The sequence below is a fragment of the Lonchura striata genome, chromosome 1, assembly GCF_046129695.1.
Source record: "Lonchura striata isolate bLonStr1 chromosome 1, bLonStr1.mat, whole genome shotgun sequence".
NCBI classification, from domain to species: Eukaryota; Metazoa; Chordata; class Aves; order Passeriformes; family Estrildidae; genus Lonchura; species Lonchura striata.
The window spans coordinates 89,110,035-89,133,261 of NC_134603.1; the positions used below are offsets into that span (position 1 = coordinate 89,110,035).

General features: G+C 36.3%; 1 protein-coding gene across 2 annotated transcripts in view; it reads right to left on the bottom strand.

The window, feature by feature from the left end:
- Positions 1-23,227, bottom strand: part of RNF182 (ring finger protein 182) — a 35,645-nt gene that overhangs the window by 11,257 nt on the left and 1,161 nt on the right. Inside the window, exons 1-2 of one of the 2 annotated variants that reach the window (XM_077785643.1) lie at positions 11,785-11,811; positions 3,545-3,625 (exon numbers count right to left, since the gene is read on the bottom strand). The gene's annotated coding sequence lies outside the window, so the exon portion shown is untranslated. Of the gene's footprint in view, positions 1-3,544; positions 3,626-11,784; positions 11,812-23,227 lie in introns of those variants that run through there. The other variant, XM_021553275.2, reaches the window with a different exon arrangement.

The following is a 23,227-nucleotide window of genomic DNA, read 5'->3' on the forward strand; positions in this document are numbered from 1 at the left end:
TTGTTACAGACATAGCCCCCTTCCCATTCAATTGCTTCAATAACTCCTTTCCTGCCTCTTTCGATTTATGTCTTTAGTGCTCTAAAGGTTTTCATCTCTGATTTACTGTTGTTTTTATTATTTGTATTGTAGATATATGATATGCATCAGACAAAGTAAACATTAGACCATCCGCAATTTTCAAATTGTACAAGCTAGACATCTTCTAAGACACAAAAAGTACATCTTTTACAGAACATACAATTTATCCTTTATCCTTTGTTACACTGTGTGCTTCCTTATTAACTTCTACTACTCTTTTTATTTCATTCCAAATATCATCTTCTAGATGACTTTTAGGTAGACATAAATGTCACAAGATGCTAACTTTCCAAAGGATGAACAAACCACAAAATGGACCAAAAAAAGTGAAATGCCAGCCTTCAGGAAAGCAAAGAACTGTGTAAAATTAAGAAGCCAAACAAAAAAGCAATGGTTTTAGGCTTTCACATCTTGGGTATCATTTACCTTCTGTACCTGAGGGGAATTAAGATTACTAGGAAGTTACTGTTAGTTGTCTGCTGGCAAATGTTGTCCTACAACATAAAACTAGATTCCTGATTAACCAAAAATCTTCTAAAATATGTGTCTGCTTCTCATGGAAAATTATGAGCTTTCTTTGAAAACTTCCAACATGAATAAACTTGGTATTTTAGTGTTTATCCTTCTAATTAATATTTCCAGGCTTTTTACAAAACCCAACCCATTTTCCAACCAATTCTATTCAGATATGGATCATCTCTCCATGAACCTGTTTTCAAACTGAATGTGTTTTACTGATTTTACCACCTTTAAGTACCAAATTTTGACATTAACATAAGGAATAACAAGTCTCTGTGACTAGCAATGTTGCAATGTTGCTAGTTGCTAAACTGGGATCATTAGCTCAATTTCCAGAGCACAGTGATCTTCCTGTTGTAGTTTGTGTCATGAGCTATTCTACAATTTTTTTCAAACTCTTTAGAATATAATGTACTGTACAAGAAAAAGCAACTTTCATCGTCTTTCTAATTTCACAGAGTCTCTAAAAAAAGTCTGTCTGTAAAAAACCATTATTGATTGTTTTTTCTTTGACTAAGTTTTGATGTTGGATTTCTCCTTACCTGTTTTAGTATGAATACTTATTACTATTTGTAATTTATACATATTTTCCTTTGAAAATTAAAATGTAATCACTAGTTCCTATTAGCTTTTAATGTATTTTTCAAACTCTCAGCTCTATGGTGGTTTTAGATACTTCCTCTCTTGTTTTTGCTTTCCTGATTTCTTATGGAAATTTTTCCTTCTCAATATCCACTTTCCTGCTCTTTTTTTTTTTTTTTTTCTCTCCTGGAAACTGCCATCTTTTTGGGGTTAATTAATGCTGCCCTGGTATTATATACATCACATACACTAAAATGTTCTCTGATCAGAGACATATTAAAAATATATGGAAACTGAGGCTTTTAAAGATATTTGGCTTCAAATAATTCCTATTTCCTGAGAAATATGGCCAGCTACTCCTTCAAGCAAATTCTGCTCTATATCAAAGATTTTCTAGCTGGTCTTTTGCATGCTTCTCTGGTGAAGAAGAGTATTTACTGGAAGCAGGCAGGATAAGGAAGAGGTTAACCACTGTCCCTCTGAATACTGCTCCCTCACCAGAATTCACATACTTCTACTTGTTGAGTGTTAAAAGCAATATTAAGCAGGGGGGGAAAAAGAGATCATGTCAATATATTCATGTTTTGTCCTCCTCTTTGAGACATTTTTTTTATGATACCACAAGAAGGTATGTCCCTATGATGTGCTCCATTAATATTTGGACTATTTTAAATATTGAGCTGCAACCTGCATGTTCTTTCTGACCTTGAAACCCAGGGGCAGTCATGATGAATCCAATGTCTTTCACATCAAGTATGAAATCTGTAGTGACTGGAGATCAAAGTGAAGCTCCATGTGTAATTTTAAATAACCGTGTGTATTTTTAATAATTCTGGTATTGTCATAATTTTAAACTGCTTCTTATGTCCAGCTTTTCACCTGAACCTAGACTTGTCTCACCTGCTTGTTTGATACCAAGAGACACAAGTTATAACTAGGGAAATTTCAATTACAGAGTAGAAAAAAAATTAATACACAAGGTATTCAAACACTGAATACATGTCAAGACAGATGAAAATGAAACCTACAACATTACAGATATCCTTGATTGGCTACAGCTCTGCTCAGGCCACTCTGCCTTGGAATTGAGCCCTGCTTTGAGCAAAGGGAACTGGATTTCCTGGAGAGTCTTTCTAAAACAAATTATTCTATGATTCAATGTTTTGCTACCATGAATTCATTCTATATGATCTGTTTGAAAAGCTTTATATCTCTCACTGAACAAAGAATCAGGCTGACAATTGTTTACGTAGATAAACAGCCCTCCTAGATAATAATTCTTTCATTTAACATATGAATTAATTTTTACAAAACCTAGAGTCCTTCTGCTAGTCTGTCTTCCAGAGAATCTATCTGATGGGATCAACACAATGCAATTGCAGACCATTTCATTCCTGTGAGTATTATATAGCAACACTAGCTTTCTGAACAAAATATAAACTACTAGACACCACTATAAACTACTAGACACGTCCAATGATGACAGTATCCACTGCAATTTATTGAATAACAAGCACATCTGTTATTCTATGACAAGCACTTGTGTTTTGTAAGAGTCCTGACTAAGTACCACAGGAGTGAATCCATCATTCCTTTTGCTGCTCGAGTTCTGACTTCCTCACTTTTTGTCCCAGTGCCACCCATCCTGTACCTTATGAACTCCTCTACTTGAAACTTTTACTAAAAAGGGGGAAAAACTGAAGAGAGTGAGGCATCTTCTGGATGGTAGAAGACACAAGCAGGCAATACAGTGCTCCATGTGACTGCTGGAGGGCAGATCCAGAATCAGAGGGAATAATCTCCCTTGCGGGTGAGAGGAGGTGACTCACAGGACCAGACTGAATCAATAATAGCAAGTTCTTATGTATGACCCCACAAATGGCCAGACTTTCTTCCCAGACATGGAGAGAAAGGTGAGTGGGCTGTGCAACAAGTTATGGCCCTTCTTTGTACTAATTTATCAAATACTGTGTAGACAAAGTGTTCTTATGAGAGGCCAGAAGAAATTACTTGTAGATGAAACTCTCAATATTGGAGCTCAGTCATGCTGACAGGGCAAAGTAGATGGAAAACTTGTGCCTCTCTTGCCTAATGGAAGATCATCTTTTCCCAGTTGATCAAACCAATATTTTATCATTCATCTCTCACACTTTTTTTTTCCTGTGAAGGGAATTTGCTGATATTTCACATATAACCTAAAATGAATACATGAACTCAGCAACTTCCATAAGACATCATCCATGGCTACTCAACATGTGATATTTTCAAAGGTTTAAAAGTTTCCTTAAATACAAGCTGAGCATATTTAGGAAAGAAGAGAAGGAAAACATATAGATAGATAAAGAAATAAAGAGAAACTTACTTTCCACAAAAAATAACTTCTTGGAAATGTTCACTTGCAGGGAACACAAGAAATGCCTTTTCTTTTCCACATGGGCAAAAGCTGGTAGAAAGGAGGGAAACAAAATTAGTAGAGCAGGAATACAGCTGGGAGACTTTTCAGTCTATTTTCTCTGAAAGAGAGGAAGTAGTCCAACTTCTCTAGTTTGGATAGAAACAGCCATATGCTGAGATTTCTGTTTAGAGAAATATATTGGGTAAACCTCATTTACTAAAATTATTTCTGTAACATAATCCAGTTATCGTTACAGATCTGTTGTTGATTTTAAGCCTCTTTCAATATTATGTGCTAAACACTCTGAAGTGCTATCTCTTCTAGCAACCACATATTCAGAAATGTTAGCAATTCACTAAAAAAAAACCCAATCTAAAGGCAGAGCATCCAAAGAGATAAACTGTGCTCTGAAAGAAGAGTTGTAAAAACATATTGAAATACTTTCCTTCACAAATGTCACAGAAGCTCTTTGATAATTTCTACTTTTCCAAACACAGTGCAGTCTCTTCTCCAGCACAGTCCAGAAGGCAACCATCTCCTGTGGGCCACTGCATTCATGTTCCATGGAGGAGCTTTGCTGCATTCTGACTCAGCAGGAAATGAACATCACACTAGATTTTTCCAGCTTGTGCTAAGCACAATGCAAAAAAACCCCACCCCAAACTACTTTACTAATCTGACATTTGAATAGAAAACATTCGAAGTGCCAGCAGCTATCACATGTTCAACCTGTTTCATGCCACATTTCTGCTAACAGTGGATGGGTTTTAACAATGGGCATTTCCCTGTCAACTCCAATCAATGAGAGAATTTGCACAGGAGTTACAGAATGTGATGTACTGATCCATGCTTGGCTTATGGTCAGCTGTGTAAACTGCTATGAAAAATGCCTCCATTCTTTTCACAAAAGCTTGGTTTTCAACAGCATAGGTAATGAGGTTATTCCTCCAATAACTATGCATGAAAGAGAAACCCCACAACATATACAGCAAAAAACTTGTGTGTTATTGACTGCTGAGACTATTATAAAAGAGAAACATTCTTATCAGAAGTTTTTGTTACAATATTTAGAGTCTTTGCTTGATCTCTCTCAATCCTCTACAATAATGTCACAAAAATGCAAAACACAGAAAATTACAGTTTTTCATATCTGAAGTGGAATTCATGGGTCTCTAATTATTTAGTATGGGAATTCATGTAATATTAATGTGCCATCTCATACTAAAAGAAAAAAAAAAAAGCAGTCTCTTAAAAAAACCCCTTATTCCTCATCCCCGTCCCATTAAGTAAACAGGGAGATTTTAATATAACAGGGCTCACTTAATTCAGGGTTCGACATAGGCTCTTACAGGCTCTCCTTTGCCTGTACATATTCAATATCATCAACTCCATTTCCTATTAACAATATAAATTGTGACACTTTTTTGTTATTCCAATAACTCACATTATGTGTCAGGTAGTAGGGAAAATTGTATGAATAGACAATAAATCCCTTATTGAAACCCTACTATTCTCAATTACTTACTTTCTAGCTACAGGCTACTATAGTATTTATATGGATCATGCAACTGTGGTGGAGAAAAAAATGTTTTATTATTTAGGTTTGTAGGTAAAAACAAAACCTCTTCCAATATTTCCTATGAAGAATTTTTTCCTCATATAGAATTCATGGGCTATTTATATAGTAATATGCCAAGTGACTACTCAATGTGACATACGGTTGTGGGTTGCTTTGTAGCTGTTTAAGAATAAAACTAATAAAGGACAAAACATCTGAGCTTCTATTAGCTGTCTTGATTTAAACTGGCTTAATCAGATTAAATAGATAAGTAAAAAGAGATAGCTTGAAATTCATATCTGAAATGGTAACATTTAATTTTGGAAATATGCTAGTTTAACAGAATTAATTCCTTTAAAATAGTTTTTAATTCTTTCACAACCTGCTTACTTGGGCTGTTTAGGCATTTTCTCTTGCACAGTTTTCTCACTGACAGTGGCTTTTCCTTTATGACTCTGAAACCAGTAAGTGATCTACTCCAATTAATGTATATTTCACAACAGAACTCATGACCTTACTTCTGTTTCAGGGAAAGGTTAGACATTCTCCTCTTTGGTAGTAGGGGTGGTTTTTTGTAGCTTTATCAAATAAGATAGAGTTCTGCTTCTCTGCTTTAGTGCTTGTGCCCTTTAGGAGCTCTTCTGAGAGTTGAACAGACTGTAGGACATTGGTTCTAGAATATGACTTAAAAAGATACAAAATTATAAATAAATAAAAAGCTTCCAAGTATTGCTTAATATAGGCATAAATATTTAATCATATGGCCTACGGATAGGTCTAGCATTTATCTTTATATTAGACACTATTAAAAGCCAATACAATTTTGTACTAAGTTTCAGAACACATGATGAGAGCACCATGGAATTTTTTTCCTTGCTCTGCTTGTTACTGTATGCTTGAATGTAAGTAATTAAAATAAGTCCAGAAATGCAAGAAAATAACTTCTACTGTTAAAATAAAAATTACTTCTAATAAAAGGTACTAGGTTACATACTCAAAATTTAACATCTCCAAAATATAACAGAATTCTCACTATTTGGACATAGTTCATGTTATGTAATTTAGGAGAGACCAGGTGAGACAAAATGAAAGAAAATTTATCTTGATTACATCATTCAGTGAGAAATTTCCCTCCACACAGGGGAATCATTTTAATGCATTATAATAAGTTCCAATTAACTTTCAAAATAAGATTTAGTAGAAAGTAAGTGTGGCATTAACTTTGTCTTAATGAAGCTGAAAACAATTGCAGAATAGGCCAGAAAAGAAGCTGTACATCTTGCTTTTTCTATTGGCACTAAGAAAAACCCACCTAATATAAGTATGTTTAACTTGGTATATTCTGTTTCAGGCATTTTTGAGGATATGACTAGATACAAAGATTTTACTGTATTGCCTATTTTATGTTGATAGTGCAAACAGGAAATAAAAAGGGTGGACATTATACAGGGCATGGATTTTATATATTCTTCACATAAATTTGGTAATAAGATTTTCTGCTTTATCTACGCTCAGATTTTGCACCTTATCCTGCACAGAAAGGAAATGGTAAAAAACAACTGCACTTCCTTCTGTCACAAGAATATCTGAAAACTCTGCATCAAAATGATCCAAATCCATTACAGATTTCCACTTACAAGCAACATTTTCAGCCCTGGTCTGATGTCCTTTTTGAAACACTGGCAACTAAATTCTGATCCAGCTGATGCTGCAAAGAGTCCCAATAGCTTGAAATGTGAGGGGTCTGAGGAAACAATGCTCTAACCTGGATTCAGTAAAGTGTAATTTTAATATTTCATTTAGTTCCCCTAAAGCACACACATAAAAATACTTATTTTGGGGATAATGATTATTCTTATTTCAGCAATACAGCAAAGTTGGCATATAACCCCTCCTCAACTGACATTATTATTATTATTATTATTATTATTATTATTATTATTATTATTATTATTATTATTATTATTATAACATCATTGTCATCACTAGAATTTCAATGTAACTAAGAATTTTAAAAAAATCTTCTTGATTTATTTAAAAAAGAGCAAACACAAACCCCTCAGATGATATAAAAAATACAATATTAGTAGATCTGGTTGACATGCAGTAAAATTGTATGTCTTTAATTGCATTCCTGGGAAATGAACAATCCTAACAGACGAGTGTCAGTGAGGAGACATTAACTTTGACAGCAACATATACTGCCCTCTTACAGGGCTTGTGAAAAAATTCTGTTTGGCCTGCTTTGTACACAACATGCACACCCACCATGCTAGACAGAAGTATGTGAAATAAAATTGCAGGCACTGAAAAAGCAGATGGGAGGAGGGAAATTGTGTCAAATGATATGCAGAGCTTCTATTCTATTCCTTTAAGGAATACAGGAATCATGTGAAACATGACCAGTTTTAAGTATTAGTCTGGTAGTATCTTTGTAGCTGCTGGGGATGAACTGGGATTGTCAGAGCTCCATAAATTGCTACACCACCAATATCAGAATTGCTGGAGTGTTCTGGTGAGACTTGCTTAATTCAGATTAATGCTTATAAAGCAATTAAGCTTCAGGGGGACTGATATGAATTGCTCAGCTTTAACATGTTATTTAGCAGTGAAATGTGGTATTTTTTTTACCCATTCTGAACTGTCAATGAAAGAGTTGAAGTGCTACTAGATGGAATATTTCAAGCAAAAGGCAGAATCCTTATGGGTTGAGACTCTATATACAGTGCCCTTTGGACTGGATAGAGAAGCAGAAAGAAGCTGAAATTTATTCATACGATATACCAGAATCCAGTTAAGAATGTAGTGTATCTCCCTCTCATGTGTTTCTAGTAGAAATATACTGCCACAGCAGCAGATAATCCAATCAGGTCTAAAATCGGATCAATATGAACCTACAAAAAATCGGAAAATCTGCACTTAGGAAATGTGTTTCTGAAAGAGCTTCATAATTCTATTCTGGGACAAGGGCAGCCTGGACTTTACAAATTTTCCATCATTCAAAAGAGTTACACTGGTTATATCTCGCAAACTCAATGAAGAGTATGAAACTGCATTTTCTTTGAGCAGAGCATTTTGATGTCATTTGCAACTACAATGGTTGAAAGGTTAAATGAAATGAATACGTTTGAAGTCTGCCAGTCGAGCATATTCAAAATACAAAATGCATGAGAGGAAAGCATCGCTTCAGAAATTTTGGAACTAATCAAGGCATATTCAGAAGCACAGCTTGTATATTAAACTAATTAAAAAACCAAACTCCAATCAAGACACAAAATGGAGAGAAAGTACATAAAATAGAATTCTAAAGGTTTAGAAAGCAACACAGTCCACAGAGAGCCATTACACTTCCCTATTAGCCTATAAATTTAGTTTAGTGTAAATTAATAACTGAGACCAGGTATTGGTATTTTTTTAACTGATAATAGTCAATGGGGATTTTAGTTTTAAGTGTTTTGCAACATGCACTACAAGATTAGAAAAGCAAACACTAGCAGGTTATGAATGTCACTTAGTGTAATAAAAGTCCCAACATCAGCACAGCAGCTCTTCAGCAAGTACTCACAAGGATATTAGGTTTTCTATACAATATCACAAATGAGCAGCTTGGCTAAGGCTTATGGAGTAAAGTAGGAAATGAAAACATTTCTTGCCTTCCACTAAGTAAGGAAAGATTTTTTTGATAGAACAGAAGCATAACCGGAACATTTTAAAATACAGATGTTTTAAATGACAGCTTTCTTTAAACTATTTTAAATAATGAATCTCCTCTGCTCTGCTTGCACTTAAGTAAGTGAATATAAGGATTCTGAATAAAATCCTACTGCATAAGTATTTTTTCCAAAAACTGATACCAGAAATATGTGCTAGGAAGTGAACTAATTAACTAGACATTAGAGGATAACACATATTTCACTGTTTTTCATTTCCGGTGTGCTGAATGCAAAGACTGAAGATCTAGAAAAGAAAATCCTATATAGATGTATTCTCTATTCAAAAGCTAAGAAGCATTAGCCTTCATTATTATTATTATTATTATTATTATTATTATTATTATTATTACTATTACTTTTTCATGGAAAGCTCCATGATTGAAGCACCAGGATAGCACACTGCTGTTTGTTAGCCTACTAAACCAAACTTCATGAAAGTTAACAATACTGCACTAATAATCAGTGAGAAAGGCAACATCCACTACGAATCTGACTTTTTCACATCTCTGCAAACACCAACCACATAATTTGCAGAAAGTTAAAATAGACCTTTTTCCTTGGGCTTGGTTTCTTGACAGAAAGAACTCTCTGTGAAATTGATTAAAATCCAATTCTGCTCCAGAGTCAAATGACTGCAATATTACTTGAGAGCTTCTGAGCTCATATTTGTCCTTCTCTGCTTCTGGAGGACTTTTTCAGAAAGTGCACCCAAAGACAGTGCACCCTGAGGGGCATTTCTCAGTAATTGTGTTGGATATATTTTGCAACAGTGAGTAAATCTACACTTTAAACTGCAGCACAGAGTTGATATAACTGTGCGGGATTCATAGTGGAACCAACCTAGCTATAATGACATGGAGTTCTGGAGAAGCTAAGCTAATCTGCCTTGTAGGAGAATCAGCCAGCCTTATGTACCATTTCCCACACTATCATCCTGTGCTAATATGCTGAGCTTTGTCTACAACCTGTGCCAATATATCTTGCCTATCTGTAAACCATCACTGTAGAGTGTTAAGCCACAGAAGACTGCGCTTTGAAATGGGATACCAGATACCCTAAAAGACAGCAGAAGTTGTACCTTTCAATCTCAGATATGTCTGTTTGAACTGGATTTCTGAGGATCAGTAACCATGGAAAATGGAGACTTTCATCTCTACTTACTAAAAAGTTTATGCAAATGCTGGTATTCGCAGAATGTCTATCAGTGCTCCTCCACAGAGATGCCTTCCAAAACTTTTTCCTGTTCGTAAACACCTTGTGTGTATGAAGTGACAAGACTTGCAGCAGAAGGCTTGAGAAACTTAATGTTCATGTTTTTTCTCCCTGAGAAACAGGGAGAAAAATAATGAAAATGATTTTCCTGAGTTTCTCCCTGACACCTGCTTATGAGTGGGCTTCACAGAACACTGCTATATGGATAGATCATAAGACAGAGGTGAACTGGGGAAGAAGCAGCTATTTCAATAGTGAATTTTATGTTAAGCAGAGTCACTAGATAGCCCTAGTGCCCATTTTGTCTTATTAATGAAGCATTCCTTGTCCACAACAAAAGGTGATGGTATATCACACTGTCTGTGCCCAAATCTCTAGCTTTCAATGAATTCTGTAAAATCAGAAGCTCTGCACAGCATTTTCAGAAATGCATTTATGGTATTGTACAGCAATAAAAGCCTTCTCTCCTTTTTCATCAGCATGGTCAAAAGTCTTTTGATAAGAAAAATGGCAACACAGAATATGGGTAATTCATTACACAAAATCCTCTTGTGTAAATCAAGAATGATTCAACCAAACAAGTTGCAATGCTAATAAATATGTCAACAAATAACATTGGCTTGTCTTAAAAATCTCTTTGTTTGAGATAAGAAGTATTTTTCCTCTTGCTTTCCTTATGGTAGCCTGTAACTCTAAAGATGTGCTAAGAAAAACTTTACTTGAGGGATTTGTTTGTCAAAACTTGTCACTGAGTTTAGCTTGTAAAATGACAGCAGGAATTAAATCTTGGATGAAAACATTTTCTTAGGATGCACATGCAGGCCTTTCTCGGGAAAAATGCTTATTTATTGGGTAACAGGAAGAAAGCTGGTAGAATTAAACTACTGCTGTATGCTTTTCTCAATTGCTATTTCATAGGATACCATTTTGACATTTCTAGATTTGTTACTGCCTCATTTATTCAGTTCCTAAATCTGTAATCCCTGCTAAGGCAGAAGTCATACTGAATTGACTAGAAAACAGACACAAACAACCATCAATTTCTCCTTGGCTCTGCTACTGAAAAAAAAAAAAAATTAATTGTCACATTATTAAATCTTGGAAACAACTGTGCTTCATAATATATAACTCCAACCAGGGAACATCATCAGTAAACAACTATGATGGCATTTAGTCATTCATAAAAACCACAGGATACTGTTCCCTTCCCCAGGAAGATAAAGTTCTTTCAATACACTGGGTTAATGCAGAAAGGAGCAGACAAGATCTCAAGGACACTGTTTATGAATACACGAATTGTGGCAGCCCCATTGGCAGGATATCAAGTCTGAAGGACTTACTGATTGAACATTACGTGAATGAAGCATTTGATACACTCACACAGATTCAGCATCACGTCCAAATGAGACACTGCAGCCTCAGATGCGTCTCATATTCTGTGAATATTCCACACCAGGTGGAACCACTGGCTTGTGACACCAGTGGTTATGAAAGAACTGGAGATCCCACTCACCCTCCACAGCAATCCTTAACCATTTCACATGGTAAGATATAAACTCAGCTACTCAAGAGGAACAAATTAAAATACTACACATTATAATTGTCTTTAAAACCTATAAGGCATCTTACAGCAACACCTTAATAACCACATAATTAAGCACAAGATCTAAATGGAGCAAAAAGGACCATCAAAGTAAATGCTCACTATCTTTTCTCTTTTATACCTGTTCAAAGCCATTGGGCTCGATTCCATTGTCTTACTGGTGGTGTCTGAGTGCAACTGATCACAGAATACAATTTATAAGATGGTTACTTGAAAAGTCTTGGGATTCTTACAGAGGAGAGCTGTGAACCAGAGAAAAGAGAGTAGCAGTATGATGAATTGGAAAGACTTTGCTGTAGGGAGTGGACAGAGAGGGCTAAGTGCAAGTGAAGAAAATTTAGGAAAAAGCTTTCTAAATTAGCATGCTAAGTAAACACAGCAGGAAGCATGTACAGGGGGAGAAGGACTGAGTGGAATAAAACCAAGTTTGATACACAAGGTGAATTTGTTGAGGGATTTCAAAGAAGCAGAATTATACACTTTAGGAAGATGGCCAAAATAAGGTACAAGGAGGTTAAGTAAGAGGAAGGGAAGCAATGGAAGTGCCAAGTCAGCTAGGAAAGTGTAGGTTACAAGGCATATGTTACAAGTGACAGGAATCAAATTAAGAAATATTAAGGTACAGACAGAGGTGGGAGGTGAGGAAAATGTGTGTTATACAAGAATAGATGATACAAAAAATTGGTATTAATCTGAATATGAAAATAAATGGAGTAATGAAATATACCTTCTGTTGCCCACCACACTGATAAGAATGAATGAGGATAAATAGTAATAGGCTGATACAACACAAAAATATTTGGGATCAAAATTTAGCACTCATTTTGATACCTAAAATGCCAGTAAAATAGCTACAGTGAAATAGCAAAGAAAAGAAAAAGGAGAAAGCTGTTTTATTTAATTGTACATTTACTCCTTGAATTGTCAGACCAACACCATGACAAATGACTTTGTTCATTTACAGAGAATTATACTAAGGGTAAATGCTGGTGGGGTTCACAGCAGATCCTTCAGTGTTTTTAAGGATACTGTACTTTGTCAGACAAGCAGCAAACCAAAAGCACAACTCCTGGCCCACAATAGAGCTGACAGATGCGTTTGATTTTGAGTAACAAGCCTTCATTCTGTATGTCCAAAAACATTGCAGCAGAGCTGAATGAGAGAGATTACTTGTGGCTCCAGCCTCATACAATCAGCTTAACACCATAAAGAATGGGACAAGATGAGGTCTGCAAACTGGACAGTTCAGTCTGGACACTGTATTTTTGTTTAAGTGGATACATAATCCTCATTGTTTGTGATTGATCCTGTCTCAGCCAACAACTGAGATGGCATTTCAATCCCAAGTCCCTGAAGTTCAGAGGTTTACAACCTTCTGATCAGAAAGGTACCCTGAATTAATTTTTTTCAAGTGCAAGATTATTTAAAACTAATTTTTATGCTCAGAAATGCCTTTTTTTTTTTTACCTAGGTCACTTAAAACCAATTTTAAAAAGCAAAATATAGGTAGTTCAAACAAATGAAGATAAAAGTGTAAGATTTAAGAAATTACCATAAACCTACACAAGACTAATCTTATCACCTGCGCAGTGAAGTTCATGGAACATACTGCTTTCAAATGACAGAATTACAGAAGAATTTACATTGGAAGGAATCTCTGGAAATCATCTGGTTTAAACCTCACATTCTGAAAAGTCCAGAAAATAATATTGCAGAACTGTGTACCAAGAATTTAGAAGAGCTCAATGTGATATGTAGAAGAGCTCCATGATATGCACAGGGAAACAGGTAACCAAAAGTCTGTTCAGCACTGATAATGGAGATACAATCCTTGCAGTGACGTGGTGAACAGGATATGCCTCATCCTTGTTTTTAGGCTGGCAAACACGTGCCGCTGCTGGATGTGCATTTCTGTTGTCTTCAGGCAACAGCAAACAATCTATTCTTCCCACTCACTTCTGTGAGTCATCAGGCTTTACTCACTGACCTGTCTCCTGAAGTGGGTGTCCCTGGAAGGTCAGATGTGCGCTGTTATCTTGATCACCTCATCTGGGTGCCATTCTCACAGTCCTCCTTGCATGGTTGCTTTGGTCCTTCTGCACCCATTCAATCCCATTCTCACCAAGGTGCCCGCTACAATTCTCAACAAGAGACAGGTCTGAAGGGCTTTGTCCATTTGAGCCTTATGAACCCTCCTGATGCTGGACACAAATCCCCTGGACAGTGATTCACAGTGAGGAATGTAGTTTTATTTCAACTACCCATGAACTGCACTATCAAATAAAGATAAAATTTATATGGATGTATTTCAACAGGAACATTGATATTTCCAGGTATTTTTCTTTATAATATACTATGTCTTTGATTATTCTGATTTTCAAAAGCAGGTCTAACACACAGTGCATTTTCCAGCAAGTGTTACAAAGGAGGGAGTGTGCTGTTTGACACATTATGCTTCCACACTTATAAATCCATTACTATATATTCAGGAAAATGCATAGATAAAAGCTGAAATTGCAATTTTCACATTGAAAATGAGCACTAGTATCTCTTCATAAAGGAAACCACATCAGATAGAATATTGTGGTTAGTAAATGTTGTTCAACTGGAATAAAAAACTGCATTTCTGAAAATGCAAAACAAAAAAAGTGGAAATCCAAGGCCAGGTTGGATGGGACTTTGAACAATCAGGTCTAGTGGACAATGTCACTGACTTTGGCAGGAGGGTTGGAACTAGATGATCTCTGATGTTGCCTCCAAACCAAAACATTCTATGACTCCATGAAAAGTAGCTCAATATATTTCTTTAAACATTACATAAATAGATTAATGCTTTAATCTACATATAAACAATATACAATACATTGCACATATACAAGAGATATGTGTACAATAATGTTTAACTGGATAATTTTATCTGATATCTGAGTAAAATAATTCAGTCATAGCTGTGGTCAATAATGAGTACTTGAAAGCGAGTGACACACACACATACACAGACATTCCCTGCCTTTAAGCCCACTTCACCAGAGGATACAAGATGTCTCTATTGAAAAGTTGATTCAAGACTGAAGAAAAGAAAGATTTAACAGAACTATCAGGGAGTTACTTAAATAAAAGAGAAGCTTTATTTAAACAATTTAAAGCCGGGGCACAATGGCATTATCACGATGCTGAGTGTTAATTATTATGTTTGCTCTTTCCGGCCTGTCACAATGATGAACAATAATGATAGCACAATGTGAGATATTCACCATTTAGCTAATTCACTCAGTCTAGGCAGGGGATCAAAGATATTTCTATACTGTCTATTCCTTAACAATGGCCCTTTTTGGATCCAGTGCAACTGAAAGAAACACAAAAATTGGTGTGACCTGTGCATATCTTCCTTGTCATATCCCAGAGCCTAAAAGCAGGAGCACAACAACCTAACTTCAGTCATTCCAGTGCAGCTGACACTCTGGAGAGGCAGAGCAGAGATACAGGACTCAGTTCCCTTTCTCTCAGACTTGTAGCAGACAGAAAAATCAGAGAAAAAAAAAATAAACCAAGTTTCATGGACAACTGGAGCTGTATGCAAGATGTGAGCTTTGTCAAGTGTCCTCCCTGGAATCAGTGGGTTGAGTTGAACAGACCCCCAATATTTACCCATTTCCTATCAACACAATTGCCTGTGGTTTCCCCATTATCACTTTGCTCATCAGTGAATGTAAGATGCTTGCTGTTTGCTGCCTAGGACACTGCCTTTCTTTTTGCAAATGGGTGAATAACCATTCATATCTCTGACTAGAGTCTTTATTTTGCTAGAGATATGCAACTAGATTTGTGTGAGGCAGCTGCTCAGTATTTGTGTGCCAGTCTGGCCCAGTATGTCATGGTGGACAGGTGACGTCAGTTCTGAAGCTGGCAGCACAGGAGCTGGGCCACTGCTTAGTGCTATGAATGCTGATGAAATTGCCTTCCCAAGATTTGTTTCTTCTCTCAGAACAATATGATATTGCAATATATGGGTTCAGTTTGATTTTTTTTTTCCTGCAAGTCTTTCATGATTTGCCCATTGTCTGAGAGCTCTGCACACCTTCAGTGTATTCTCTAGAAAATTTGATACAAGTATTGTGGTGTGTCTGGTAGTGCAAAATTAGGTATTTTAACAGGCATACTGCCAGAGCACAAATTTTTTTCTCATCCACATGCCAGTGCAGAAATGCCACTTGTAATTAATATTTCTTCCTGAAAGACCCTTATTATCCATCTTCCCCACCATAAAAAAAAAAAAAGTCAAAACAAACAAAAATCCCTGCAAACCACTCCAATCCATTGTGACTCAAAACGGATGCCAAATAGTATTATCTCCCTCTCTGGAATTTTCTGACAAACCCTACTTGTTGCACTTCCGTCTGTTTAGGCACTATCTTTTGCACAGCAAAATCTATGTTACTGTGTCTTGTTCATGAAAGTTATTGCTAATATTTTAACAGGAAACAATGAATCTAATCCATCAGCTATGTGCATTTCTATAACACACATGAAGACATTTGAATTTTAAATTTTATGAATATACAAACATAAAAGGAAGTGTTCGTTGAAGTCGACCCATATCAACCCTCCAGATATTCCCAGACAAATGCAACTCTTCAAACATGATCAAAGAACTCTGGACCAGCATTAATAGAGTGATATGAGCCTTAGTTTTCAATACAGACAGCCACATGCTGTTCATTGTATATTTTTTATTTTCCAGTATTTACTATTTCTCATAGCATTATTTCATGCTTTGTTTTTTATCTGTGCTTTGGTTGACAAAGCTAATGTGTGAGTAGCAAAATAAAACATGCAGGGTAATTCTTTGAAACAACTTAAAAGAAAAATATGTTTCAATGAGTCTGAATTTCTTGCATGCAGACAGACTGTAAGCAAAATAAAAGAGGGAAAAAGCTAGGCATAAAGATGTAACACTGTTAATGAAAGTGCAAAGTGATACAGTAAAAAGGAGGAGGCATCAAATATGCAGCAGGATTGTTTATTACAAGTTACTATTTTACAGTCAGTGGATAGATAATTCTGGTTTGGACACCTGCATAGAATTATGTCCACAGCTGCACTTTACTGATCATACTGTGTAAAATTGTTTCTCTTCCTTGAGCAAAAGGCAAACAAAAGGTTACAGGGATGAATGTGTTTGTAAAGTAATCTTCATCACTGAATGCAGAAAATTTCCACACATGTATCTATTATGTCAATTTATACCCTTGGACTGTCTGGCAAATATAAATATACATGTTCATATATATGCATAATTTAAAATACTCTAGCTGTCTTGAGAAGGTACCATGTATAAATGTGTGTGCACGCATGTGTGTGTGTTCTAGAACTAAAGAAAAGTTGTTACCCTCTCAAGATACCTACAGAATTTCAAATACACACACATGCACTCTATGAGCTATCTGTATAAATGACAAACAGTGAGTGAAGAATCCTGTTAATGTTATTAAAACTGAAAATTAATTATAAGACTGGTACAACTGACATTTCTCTTCATGAATAATTTTACTTTACTGAAACAGAAAATAGGCAGGCCACTTAATTTTTAAAAGGGCATAAAGTTCAGAAGGCTGTTCCATCTATTCATAGCCATATCTGAATACCTAAACTGCACTTAAAAGAGCCACCCCAGAAAGTTTCTTTCTATGTGGTTTTTTCTGCCATTCCTCCCTCCTCTCAGTCCCAAAGTCAATGAGAATTCATATTTTAATAAATCTGTGTCAATATGCATTTCTGAAGCCTTACATTTACACTGATGAACACACAGAGAACTGTCCCTAGAGTCTAAAACACTTCAACATGAAGCAGATGTGTTGGCCATGTTACAATAAATTCATGAAAAGAATATTCTTAAATGCTGCCATTAGCACAGCACACTACTTTGGAACAAGCTGTCTTAGGAGGTATACCAGGGGAAGGAAGGAAGATACCACTGCACTCAGTGCTTCTCCATTCCAGGCTTATAAAATGCCTTTAACTCACCTGTCAGGTGGCATAGTTGTTCAAAGTAGTAATGTAAGAAAGTTTAATTAATCCTTAAGAAACAAATGACACAAAATCTACTGAAAACTTAGTTCACTTGGGATTTTTGTGGAATTTATCGACTTTCCAACTCTTATAAGAGTTGTTTCTCTATTACCCTGTAAAAAAAAAAAAAACAACCAAAAAAAAAAACCAAACAAAACCCACAAAAAAAAAAAAAAAAAAACAAACCCAAAAAAACCAAGCATCCTTCTTCATGTCCCTACCAGAGCACATGTACAATCTCCGTATGCTTAAGTTCCACTGATAGTAGATGTATAGCTAGGTGTGATCCTATTGTCTTAAGAGGATACTTTATATTATAGGATATGATTTTGCTAAATACAACAATTAAAACAGAAGTGTGGTGCTTCAGAAAGCATTTTGGTGAGCTTCCAGGGACATACCTGCCAGCTGCCAAGCTGGCTTAGAGCTCTAGGCTCAATCTATTCACCCATCCATCACCAAAGGGTCTGAATGACTGATAACAAAAACAGATGATTCATTGTTGGTATGCATTCTGCTCTCCCTTTGTCCTATGGAACACATGGCATTTTAAGATTAAGGCTGATATTTAAGGCTCAGAAAAACTTACAATATAAAGAGGGCAGTTTTTATATTACTGAATAGATACTTGTTCCTAATTTTTAAACCACAAAGAGGGCCAAAAATTAAATTTTTCATTGTTAGCTAATCTTTAAATGAGCAGGTACCCATGCCTATCATCTTGAGTATAAATACTGTCAGAAGATGCTCTCCCTTTTTGGTCTTTTTAGATAGATCTGACTAATAAGATAATATTTCTTTTCCATTTACTTAACAAATGTTATTCAAGGTGTTGACCTTGAGTTTAATATCACAAACATCAGGGACATATCTCAGAGACCTATTAGAAGAAAAAGACAACTTTAGGTCTGCTGTGGTGATGGCAGAGAATAAAAGAGAAATATATTAGAATCTTGAAAAGCACAGAGAGCATTTCCACCTAACAACTTTGGTCAAGTGATACAAATAAAATGAGAAATGAACACAAAAAAAAGTTCTCCTCTTTAACATTTAAGTACTTGCTAGCTGCACTGTTAGTGTGTCAGATTACTGTAGAAAAAGCTTTGACTATTCAGGTAAACTGGATACGTAATTTACACTGTGAATAGAGAATCACAGACTGGAACAGTTTTGGTTGGAATGTACCTTTAAAAGTCACCTAGTCCAACCCCCCTGTAATGATCAGAGATGTAGAGAAGTCACAGAGACAAATGATCTGAATGTGAGATCTTTGCAACATGAATTTAGCAACATGGGAGGGAAACACAGCTGAGATACCATTGCCTTTTGGGCTGTGATGAAAGTCAAACTAAGATATTTTGCACAGTCACAATGCTCACAATCTATATAGGATTTTGAACGGTTTAGACAGTTTTTCACAGGCACAGTGAGACAGTCACAAAAAAATATTCAGGTGAATAAATTTCCTTCAAGGAAAAGCTTAAAAGAGCTCAATCTGTTTAGTTTGTCAGAGAATGAGAGGCAACTTGATTACAGGAATAAGCATCAGCTACAAAAGTGCTCTTTGATTCAGTGGACACAGTAAAATATCTGTAATATGCTGAAAGCAAATCCAAGTACTAGAGCATTACAAAACATCAGCATTCCACTGAATATATATATTACAATACAGTTTTAGTCATACAATAACACATCATTTTCTTCCACAGGAAGCTTCACTGAGTTTGCAGCATAGTCGGCAGTTATTTAGCGAATTGTTTTTTTATTCTCATTGTATAATTTATGGCCCTGCAATTCACTCATTGTACCATTTTAACCTAGCACCAAACACAGCACTGTTTATTTTTTTGACTTTCATTTAGCTGTCACTTTAAGAGCATAGAAGTGTAATTCAGTGAACTGAAAGATACAGGAAGATAAAAGCGCTCATTACACACACGTTACACAACACTCCACCTGGTGATTCAAACACTACTCAAAATTTCTGCTTAAGATATTAATAAAATTCTAACTGAATAAATATTTTCAATATCGGTAGAAACATTGATAAGCCTTTTAAAGCTTTTTTGAGAGTTACTTGTAGGAATTGTTTAAAGAGTGGAAGGCCAGTATCAGTTTGAGTTTTGAACATGTTGGTTTTCAACAGAAAATACTTCTGTGGAAATACTCCAGGTCTTCCCATCATATATTGGGAGGGAAATGGCATCTGCAGGTTCTTGGTAAACACCTGCAGTGTTGCTCCTCAGTGGTCAAGCCATACTTTCACATAAAGATACTCCACAGCAGAAGCTTCAAGGTCAGATGCTTCTTCAAGCAGATCTGATCAGGTCACTGCCTGTGAGTCACCAAGGGGGGAATATTTTCTTTCTGTTCACAGGAGAACATCTCCTGCCTGAGTACAGACTGGCTATCCATCTGAAATGGGAGTTTTCTTTCTTTGCCATGCACTGCCTGCCAAGATCAGTTCCCCTGCCTGGAACAACACCTGCCCTGGAACTATTATGGAAAGGTTTGAGTTTCCTGACAAAGACCTTCTGCAATGGATATTGCCAACACAGCCTTGAAGACTTACAAGAGGGGGCCTAAAAGAAGCCTTCATCCCTGAGCTGGGCCATCTGCTGGGAGGGACTGATGTACACAGTCTAACACCAGATTTTCCTGGCTGGGTCTCCACCAGCCTGTCCCAGTCCCAGTCCCATCTCAACCTGACTCCTTATACCAGTCCCAAGTAACTCTCCCACCAAGCCTGTTGACTCCAGGGCTATGTCTGCATCATGGGCTGCACATCAGCTCCCACCTCCTCCCTCACTACAGCCCCATACACCGTCAGGTTTCCTTACAGTTATTCTCAAAACCAGATGGTCACACCACTTTCTTTTCTACAAGGCCACCTTTCTGCAAATAACTTGGACAATTCCAAGTTGAAGTAGAAAAGCTGAGAGGTAAGACAGTGTGTCCCTATTCCTTTCTCCAATTTCTGAACTATCACCTGTGGTGGTAATCTTTATAGATGTTACTTTCAAAATGCAAAATGTATCTACAAAACACTTGTGAACCTAAGTCTTTCAGAGAATTACTGCTTTGTAACACTTCGGCTAAATTTCTTGGAAATGACAAGAAGGATCAGACAAAACCTAAATGGATTTGAAGTCTCTGCTCAATGCTTTAGAGATGCGAGAACATCTCAGCTTTTCATGCTATCTGGACTAAACTTAAAGTACTGCTGAGTTGTTTCAACTTCTACTGAATGTTTGTGTCCACTGGTGGAAAAGATAAAATGGGAAAAGGAGAGGTATGTTGAATTTATTTATTAAATTTATTATGCCTAAAATGCTGTGCTGCATCATCTCTGCAGGAAAAAACAATCTGAATGAAACACACAGGACTTTATTTTAAAAACTGTAGAGCTGTAGTAGGCTAAAAGCTACACATCTTGTACTTCTTGATTTGTCTTTGCAAATGAATTTTAAACCTAAGGTACATTATTAAGAGGCTGGAGCACTTTTCAGCTTATCACAGCACATCACACTTTCAGATTTTTTTTTTTTTTACTAGAAAGTCACAATTATGTTACAGTGTGATACATAAGGTACACATCTGGTCATACTACATTATTGTCAGAACAGTAGTTTATATTGGACAGGCACTGCTTCAGCACACAGTGTGTGCAAAGGCCACAAGAGAATTTCCTGAGCTTTACTCTCCAAGGATCCCTAGTACTCCTTAGCAACCTTGTGGGGAGAACTGAAATCACAGCCTCCAGGCAGCAGGTGATAAGTCCCTGTATACTTGAAAGAGTTGCTGGCTACAGCAAGCACATGTACATTTCCAGAATAAAATATTTAACAGCACATCATCAAACTAGGATATAGATAAAAATATTAAGATTGAACACAGCAAGAGGAATAGTGGCAAGTAGACTCCTGCAGTGGCCTTACATCATGGCACAGAATGCACAGCTTTAGATGATGCTTTTCAAGAAAATTTGACAGCAGGCTTCCTATAAACCTATTATGGACTGAGGAGCACCAGAAAGGTGTGAAATGACAGTCTGAGAGACTGTGATCTAATTGCTAGCACTGTTGACCACTAGAAGCTCTTTTGCATGTTAGCCTATATTATGGGGTGTATTATCTATACTGAACTACAGAATTCTTTCCTGGAACTGCCTCAATTACTACATTTTTTCCACTGATAAACTTTGTCTAGTGGAGTTTGCAATTGCTCCACAAGGAACAATTTTGGGACTGAAATGTCATAAGGCAGCATAAGCATAAATATTTTGCCTATCCCTTTCACTTTTAAGATACTAAGTTCTGATGCTTCTCATTCTCTGCCATACAGTTATGGGGGTAGAAGTGTCCAGGCCCTTATTATGCACAGCTGACCTTTTATTTTCTGCAAGTGCATTCAATTTCAGGTGGTTCACAGTGTGGTCTTGAAATGTTATTTTCCATCATACTAAATTAATCTGAGGGCTACATTTTTATGAACTCAAGAGTTTGCTTTCCTGTGTTGCATGAAAAACAGAGGTCACTCGGAAGGTTATAACTTTTTCAACAAAACAACTGTTGTGACACTTTTGAAAGAAAAGAAGAACAACCACTTATAAACACTGGGAAAACTACTGCATATCTAAGAAATTACACTCTTTTTTTTTTTTTTTTTGTGACTCCTGTTTCTAAAAAAACCCTAGAATTCCAGTCCACATATCGTTATGATAATACTGATTTAAATGTTATATTAAGGAAAGTTTAAACTTGATCAACACTCATTTAAAACTTCATTGTATTTATACATCTCATGTAAGAGAAGCCTGTCTCCATTTTCTTTTCTACTTGTATTCGTGATTGCTGATGAGCTGTATCTTCTCTTTCCACTGTTTTCACATAATTTACTTAATGTACAGGTAGCTCCAGTTTTCACTCAGCATTTCATTTATATACTTCTCAGACTTCCAGTCAATGCTTAGCCTTTGAGTTTTGATACCCTGATCTTACATTATGTATAGTGTTCTCAATCTCAAATAATCTGATATTTAGATTACATATTACTTAAAATGTCAGTCCTTGTCCACCTACTCAGTAACTATGTCCTCAGTCACAGTGTCCTCATCTCACGTATTATTTCCCTTTTCCCTCTTGTTCACAGCCAGGAAGATTCCCATCTTTAACGTGCTGCCGGCTGCATACATGTCACAGCACAATTTTGTTTTGGCCCAGGATCTCGTTTATTTCCTAAATCACTCAGCAATGAGCCACAATGACTGCTCCCTAAGACCTCATCATGCGGGGTCAGCCTTCTCTCATCATCAGGAAGTTCCTTTGAATTTTAAACTTCTGTAGAAACCCGTGTCTATTCACACAGACACTGTCATTCGGATGTTATTGATTACAGTCACCACAAGCATTGCTCAGGCTAATGACCTGCTAATGACCTTCCCAGCCACTCTGACATTCGTATCGCAGGAGGTGAAGACGGCTTCTTCTTGCCTA